The sequence below is a fragment of the Myotis myotis genome, unplaced genomic scaffold (assembly GCF_014108235.1).
Source record: "Myotis myotis isolate mMyoMyo1 unplaced genomic scaffold, mMyoMyo1.p scaffold_m19_p_3, whole genome shotgun sequence".
Classification (NCBI taxonomy): Eukaryota; Metazoa; Chordata; class Mammalia; order Chiroptera; family Vespertilionidae; genus Myotis; species Myotis myotis.
The window spans coordinates 66,377,337-66,385,636 of record NW_023416335.1 but is presented as its reverse complement, the minus strand read 5'-3'; positions in this window follow the sequence as shown (position 1 = coordinate 66,385,636).

The following is an 8,300-nucleotide window of genomic DNA, read 5'->3' as shown; positions in this document are numbered from 1 at the left end:
TCAATTGCGCTCCTTCAGAGATACCAAGACTAGATAGCCAGTGCCCCCTCTTCAGAGTCCTGGCTCTGTAGGGGCCCTCTTACTGTAATGTATGTTCTGATAACACCCATATCTTCCATTCTTCCATTTGTTCCTCCTGTCCTAAGGGTTATAGCTGCTTTCTTAGTTACTATCTCTGTTTTACCTCCCTGTTAAGCTCTCTCTCTCTCTCTCTCTCTCTCTCTCTCTCTCTCTCTCTCTCTCTCGCTCTCTCTCTCTATCTCTCTCTCCCTCTCCTGCATTATGGATTTCTTATATAAAATTATTTTGAAAATATCTGGCATGGTTCTGTCCTCCATACAAGAATGGTCTTGATTCACTTGTATAAAAACTGACACAACAACCTAAATGAAATGCTAGCAGATTGAACTTGTACAATGGGATATAAAAAGAGGGGAAAGTCCAGCTGGTGTGGCTCCGTGGTTGAGTGTTAACCTGGGAACCAGGAGGTCTCAGTTTAGTTCCCAGTCAGAGTATGTGCCCGGGTTGCTGGCTCAATCCTCAGTTGGGGATGTGCAGGAGGCAGCCCATCAATGAGTCTCTCATCATTGATGTTTTCATTTCTCTCTCCTCCTTCCCTCTCTTAAAACCAATAAAAATATATTTTAAAAAAGAGGGGAAAAAATGAAGTAGGGAAGAAGTAGAGGGGGAAGAGCAGTAAAGGAAGAGAAAAAAAGAAACTATAACCAAATATAAATTGTGTTGAAGGAGAACTAGGATGGGTAAATAAAAATATATTTATTTATGGAATTAATCAAAATAAAAATTTTAAGCGCTATCTGATTTTCTTATTAAAATTCCTGAACCTTTGGTAAAATCAATATCTATTTCCAATAAAAATATTTAGTAAATTAAGAAAAATCATCATGATTACAGCAATATTTTCTCATGTCAACAGCCAACATCATATAAAATAGGGAAACCTATGAACTGTTTCCATAAATTCAAGAACAATAACATGCACCTTTGTCACTATTATTCATTATTATTTTGAATATTATCAGTGCAAGAAGCCATGTGACTCACTTTAGCCAATGAAATTACAACAAATTCGTGCACCAGTGGGGTCCCTCAGCCTAGCCTGTGGGATCGGGCTGAAACCATCTCTCTGACATCCCCTGAGGGATTGTGAAAGAACACAGACCAGGCTGAGGGATCCCACCAGTGTATGATGAAGGCCAGGGAGAGAGGTGGGAGGTTGGCCAGCCAGGGAGGGACTGTGGGAGGGCTCCAGGGTGTGTCGGCCCCATCTCGCTCAGTCCCGATTGGCTGGACCCCAGCAGCAAGCTAACCTCCTAGTCAGAGCGTCTGTCCCCTGGTGGTCAGTGCACACAGTAGTGAACAGTTGAGCAGCCTTATTATATTATTAGCATATTACACTTTGATTGGCTGAACAACTGACCAGTCGAGCAGACACTTAGCACATTAGGCTTTTATTATATAGGATGATTTTTTATAAGCCAGTTCTTAGTTTGGGCACTGCTCCATATTTTCTTTATAATCAGTCTAGAGGCCCAGTGCTTGAAATTCGTGCACTCTGTGGGGTCCCTCAGCCCGACCTGCACCCTCTCGCAGTCTGGGAGTTCTCAGGGGATGTCCAACTGCTGGCTTAGGCCTGCTCCCAAAGGGAGTGGAGGGGTCGGGCCTATGCCTGCAGTCAGACATCCTTAGCACTGCCATTAAGGTGGGAGAGGCTCCTGCCACCACTGCTGCACTTGTCAGCTGTGAGCCCAGCTCAGTGCTTCTGGCTGACCGGCACTCCCCCTGTGGGAGTGCACTGACCACCAGGGGGCAGCTCCTGCATTGAGTGTCTACCCCCTGTTGTTCAGTGTGTGTCATAGTGACTGGTCATTTCACTGTTCGGTCGATTTGCATATTAGCCTTTTATTATATAAGACTAGAAGCCCAGTGCAAGAAATTTGTGCACAGGGGAGAGGGTCCCTCAGCCCGGCCTGCAGCCTCTCACAATCCAGGACCCCTCGGGGAATGTCTGACTGCCAATTTAGGCCTGATCCCTGGAAGATTGGGCCTAAACCAGCAATCGGACATCCCTCTCACAATCCGGGACTGCTGCCTCCTAACTGCTTGCCTGCTTGCCTGATCGCCCCTAACTGCTCTCCTGCCTGCCTGATCTCGCATAACTGCCTCTGCCTTGGCCCCCACTGCCACGGCTTCATCCAGAAGGATGTCTGGAATGATGTCTGGAAGGTCCAGTCTAATTAGCATATTATGCTTTGATCAAAATCAAGTCAATTTCAGAAAAAAATGATAAAAGCATTTTTATTTTTTCCTTTTATTTTGATCAACCTTATTACAAAAGTAGATACAGGAGGCCAGTAAAGAAAATATAATTTACATAAAAATAATTTAATATTAACTTAACTAAACAAATTAGTTACAAAACTTTTCCAGCAAATATGAGAAGTTCATGTGGAATAAAAGGTTAAGTGACAAGATACAGTGTGGAAAATTTTTATATAACCAATTTGTTAAACTTGAATTTTGTAAATTAATTCTTCAATATTCCTTAAGAAATAGTATTCAATCTATTTATAAAATCATAAATATTAAATATAAAAATATCTCACTTGCTTACAAATGAGATTATTATTAACAGATTGCTATAAAGGGTTAGTTCATAAGTGATTATCATTACTTATAAAATAACTAGTGGCCCAATGCACAAAAAATCATACAAGAGTAGGCCTTCCTTCCCCCGGCTGCTGGCACCAGCTCCCCTCTGGCACCTGGGACCTGGGCTTCCCTCCTCTGGCTGCTGGCAGGTACCCGGGACTGGGGATGGCTTCCCTTCTGCTCCAGCTTCATCAGGAAGGACGTCCAGAATGATGTCTGGAAAATGTCCAGGTTAATTAGCATATTACACTTTTATTATTATAGATGTGTCATTAAAGATTTTTACATGATTAAGAGAACATGAGTCAGCATCACTTGAATTCTTTTTCTTATTATGGAAATATTTGGGGAATAGCCCTTACCTCTTAAAAATCTTCATCTTTAATACCTACAAATTTTTGTAATGGTTCTCCTTTATGGCTAGTTCAGTATAGAGTAGATTATGTTACGATAGGAAACAACCTGTAAATCTCAGTGGTTGCAAACGTCAACGTTTTCTTTTGTATTTGTGCAGCCTGCTACTGTTCTTTAAAACTGACCAGTGCAGCTGTTCTATAAATGCTGGATATGTTACCTACATGTTAAACTGCGCCTTTATGTCCATGCAGCAGAAGAAAAATCAAGTTGAACAGTTGATATTTGATAATTAAGTATTTCCACCTAGAACCAATGATATATGCAATTCCAGGTCAAATGTCATTGGCTGTAGGAAGTCATATGGCTTCATCTCTCTTCAAGGAGATGTGTATGTGCAATTTATCTGTTTGCCCAGAAGAAGAAAATCAGATATCACTGAATAATAGGAACATCTTCCATAGTAGGAAAGATAAGAAATATCTAATAGAAAAGCATTAATATTGATGATTATAACATTCAACATACCATATCTAAACATATACTTACTAATTCATATATACATATTCATATACTCACCCACTCCATGTCCAAATTATGCAAATTACTCAAGAATATGGCAACATAGAGCCTTAGTTAACTAAACTACTTAAGCGCAAAGTAGAAAGCAACAGAATGCAGCAACTTAATAATGCATAGAATAAATATTCAGTTTAATAAAAATCATCTGAAAAGGGGGGGGCCAAAATAAAATCAAAGTAGCTTATCTGCCCTGAGTAATGGGTCTTTCACTGACATAGGGAAGCACCGGCTTCTCATATTCATTTCCAAAACCACTCAGGCATCAAATGGAAAAGAAGAATCTCTATATAAGGCATCCACACGTAGAAAAGTTTCAAGAGTTGTTTCCAACCACCAGATTCTGATACAACCCCTTTCTCTTATCTACTCCCAATCCCAGAACTATGTCAGACATATTCTAACAGCAGCAGGTGTTTGGAGAACTTTATTTGGAAGCTCAACTTGCTATCTTTATATAGCCCTTGAGCTGAACACACTCCATCAACTTGAGCTTTGGATTCTGATTTTTGTTTACTGATGAATTATCTGACTCATACCTTTACTCATGGCTTATGCTAATTCACTGCCTGTACTGTCTCAAGGTCCCTGTGTATCTCCTCAGGTGGTATTATCATAACCAAATGGTGATTTTTTTTCTGGGTTGTACTGTTAAATTTCTCATAAAAGATCTGACTCAACCAGCTAATTACATTATGCCTGTTAGGTGAGAACCTTGATTTTAATCTTCTTCATACAAAACTTACAGATGCTTCTCAACTTGTAGGTTATGTCCTGATAAACCCTTAAATGTTAGAAATACTGTAAATTGAAAATGCACTTAATATACCTAACATACCAACCATCAAAGCCTAGCCTAAACTACCTTATACATGCTCAGAACACTTACATTAGCCTGCAGTTGGGCAAAGTTTTCTAACACAAAGCCTATTTTATAATATACTAGAAGCCCAGTGCGTGAAATCGTGCGGCCCCACCCATCACCTCCCCAAGATGCTACCACTCTGGTTTGTTTTGCTGCAAGGCTGCCACCACCACAGTGGGCCTCAGGAGCTCATTTGTGCCTGGCTGGTCCCCAATCCTCTTTCCCCAGTGTTGGGTGTCTGAACCATTGGCTGCTCCCAACCATTTAGCTCTTTCACTTAGTAACAGCTTTTACCTTCTGCCTCAATTCCTCTCCCAGCTCGCAACCTTCCCCAGCATGCCATCTCCCCCCACCACAGGCCACGTGCTCCCCCCTCCCCCTGCGGCAGGAGCACCTCCACTCGCCATCTGGGGACCTGCACTGTGCTCCCCACCCCCGCCTGCCCGGGGCCTATCTCCTGCATCCTCTTCGCTGCCTGGCCCCTGGAGAGCTGGCGCCAAAAGGACGCCTCCAAGTCCCAGAGTCTCACTCTGCTGGGGCCAGCATCATGGGACTCCCCCAATGCACCTCCTGGTCAAGTCCCCACCAGTGCCCACAGGGACACAGCGTCAAGTCCCCACTCACCTGCGCGCGCCTCGCAGCATACGAAGCCCTGCCCACCCACAGGCGCCTGCCACTCACGCAGCCTCCTGCTGATCGGTTGTTATGGCGTGATGGTGTCATGACCACAGGCTTTTTATAATATAGGATTGTTGAATATCTCAATGTGTGTATTGCTTTCTCACCATTATAAAGTCAAAATAATTTTAAGTCAAACCATCATAAGTTAGGACTATTTGTATTGGTTTCCCTTGAATCATTTTCTCACATTTGGCCCATCAAACTTTTCTGGGGAAAAAAGTCATGTAAAAATAAACATAATCTTCTATACTTAGGAATTCTTTAGGTCCAGTACTGAGAGCAAATATAATAATCAGGAATTATCTAAGAATATTGCAGTCATTGCAGTTATAGCTGTTGTTGGAAGACTTAATATGAGCAAGGTAATATCTATTAGTAAATATTACAGTAAATATTACAGTAATTTACATTATGTTGTAAACAAAGGATTGTAAAATATTTTCAAAAAATAAACATGCATTTATACTGTTCATATGACATAATATTCTTAGAAAAATTATTCTAAATAATTAATGGCAGAAAAAATTATGTTTGTTATATCTACATTTCTTTCTAACCTTTCTTAAATTTATCATTTATTACTCCAACCCTCTACCTCACTATGAATATAGCCTCATACTTTTCAATCGACAGCCACTTTTCTTTTGCTCTTATAACCTGAAGAGATCCTCTGAGGCCATAGATTATGTTGGATCCAGGAATAAAATCCTACTGGGCAGCACATGTTTATAAGTTCTAAAGTACACTTTATTAGCATATAAATTGAAAATAGCAATGTTGATCAGGTTGTTTAATGAAAAATGCCTCTTAGTCCAAGTGAAAAACTATTTCCTTAATCCAAGTTGCTTAAAAAACACAACAGAAACTACTTATGTGATTACTGCAAAAAGTGACAGGAGACAGGAAATGAAAGTGATGGCTGAACCAATCAACCTTTAGAAAAAATTGTATGTTAACTCTGGGCCAGTAAATAGCTAGATACATGTGTAGACAGAAACCCTTCCAATAATGTTCCTAATGTCAAGGTCTCTTGGGCAATAAAGACTTCCCTGTGATGAAGTCCATTAGGCAGCAACCTTATTAAACACAGCACACACAATCAGCTCTGGGTGACTACCTCCAGGCTTCTCTCTGGTGACATTGCAACGAATCTTCATTTTTCCAATAAAGAGTAATATGGCTTTGATCAAACCTTCTAACTTCAGTTTCCTTGGGTTAAAAACATTTCTAGGAAGTCTTTTTTGAGACTCAATATCATATAAACATCCTTTTATTTTTCTTCTCATACTTGATATTTTTAGCTTGTATGAAAATGCCATAATTAAAGAATAAATTACTTCATTAAGGGTTGTCTTTGAGGACTACAATTTTTATAATTATATCACACAAATGTGTCAAATTTCAGAAAAAAAAGTATTCAATAAATTTATATTGTGATGTACATTTTTATTCACTCATTTTGATGTTATACACATTAGCTTAATAAATAAGAATGTGTTTTTGCCCTGCTGGTGTGGTTGAATGGTTGAGCATCGACCTATGAACCAGGAGGTCATAGTTCAATTCCTGGTTAGGGCACATGCCCAGGTTGTGGGCTTGATTCCCAGTGACATATTAAAAAAAAAAAAGAACACACTGTTACTCTTGTCAATTGATGACCAAAAGAAAAAGAATAAATATGTCACTGAATGTGAAAAGCTGGGTAACCAAAAGGTATTGGTTTATAAATGAGTGTTCTCTAGAACAGCAATATAAAAATCTACCAGAAGTAATGTTATAAAACCTAAATATTTTTTAAAAAAATATATTTTATTGATTTTTTTTACAGAGAGGAAGGGAGAGGGATAGAGAGTTTGAAACGTTGATGAAAGAGAAACATCGATCAATAACCAAGGTACATGCCCTTGACCAGAATTAAACCTGGGACCCTTCGGTCTGCAGGCTGACACTCTATCCACTGAGCCAAACCGGTTAGGGCCCTAAATATTTTTTGTAACTAAAATACGAAATGTATAGCTTGAGAGAAAAATATGTGCTATTAATTAAACACTAAAAAATTAAAAGTATATTTGAACAATTGAATCCTTATAGGCAGGATATTGTCCATATTTGCATGAGTCATGAAACTAGCTATCTTAAAGCAACCTAGGTACCTTAAGCAGCTGATTGAAGCATTTGTATTACCTACTGGCTCCTGAGGGCATTTAGTTTCCTTTCCCTTGTCTATCACTTTTCTAAGTGTTACTTCTCCCATTGAATTTCTCTCAGCACCTGGGACTACTAAAACTCTGTCTTTGCTAAGGAACTCCCCCACCAACAACAGTGTCTTCCAAATGTTTACATTATCGTTACATTTTTTGACCAATCATGTTTAGACATACATAATACTTTGACTGTATTAACATATTATGTATATAATAAAGCATGCAGAAAATAAGCATTACAATATGAATAAATTAAAATTATAAATGATAAAATTTTTACAGCATTATACTATGAAGATCATTATTTTAGATATTATCATTTCATTTCTATACATAACGGCTGGTGAGAAGCTCAGAGGTAGTGATGACACCCAGTAAAAGAAACTATTAACTTGACATTGGCAATGTTGGTCTTTGCCTTAATCTTTGTTTTCTCAAGCCTTATTTTTAAGGTTATCAAATGTTCTATTGTGTATGTCTTTTAATATGCTTTTTTTTTTAAGTAAAGAACTATGAAATAGTAATTTAATCAACTGGGTAGAGTACGAACATAACATAGAACATAGGAGATCAAAGAACTATTTAGATAAACACTGTAATTGTACAGAGAAGTAAAATAAGGCTTATGAAGTTTAAATTGCTCTCTAGGTCACATTCCTTTCTATGTATGTCACATCAAACGTAGTACATTTTAATTCCTCTAGAGTTTCCAATTGAATCTTTATTCTTCAAATTGGCTGGTAATTTAGAAGTACTTTTTTCAATGGATTCAAATTTGAAAAGACTGTATCTCTTCCAAAATCTAATGGAATTTTAAAAAAGCATTTCATTGAAGAAATATAAATATACCCTAGCCAAATTTCCAGGCCAGGTTGCACTCTATTATAGTCATGCAATTTAGTGGTTCTTCATCAGGGTTATATATTCAGAGCCATCATCTCAAG